This window comes from Penaeus monodon, chromosome 28 (assembly GCF_015228065.2).
Source record: "Penaeus monodon isolate SGIC_2016 chromosome 28, NSTDA_Pmon_1, whole genome shotgun sequence".
NCBI lineage: Eukaryota > Metazoa > Arthropoda > Malacostraca > Decapoda > Penaeidae > Penaeus > Penaeus monodon.
The window spans coordinates 28431930-28432486 of record NC_051413.1 but is presented as its reverse complement, the minus strand read 5'-3'; positions in this window follow the sequence as shown (position 1 = coordinate 28432486).

Here is a 557-nt window from a genome sequence, read left to right as displayed (position 1 = left end):
TGGCAAGTCGCTATGGAGGTATGGAGGCGGCGATGGAAGGAGGTTCTGGTGCTACGGAGTTGGTTATGGTGGCTATGGAGGTGGTTATGTAGGGCGGCTATTGGAAGAAGCTTATGGTGGCTATGGGAGGGTTATGGAGGGTATGTGGCTAACGGAGAGGTTATGGTGGCTAACGGAAGGGCTATGGGGCTATGGGATATGGAAAGTAATCCTTTATGGACGAAATTACTGAATAAATGTTGGAGCAATTATAATTCATTACTAATAAACATAATGAATAAATGTTAGGATATATATTATATGATATACATCCATAATGTTTTTTGGACTATATTTCTTGCTCGAAATAAAGCAACTACATTGTTCAAAAGAACTGACATGAGAATGTTGTCGGACGTGAGTGATATCAATTTATCATCAGACACCTTCGGAACGCCGGACCACTCAGCTCCTGGCACTTGTAGGTCCGTTCAGATTCGGACCACAGTTCAGTTGCAGTCGAGTGAATTTATATACTCTATTTTCTTACTGCTTACCGATAATAAATGAGAAAAAAT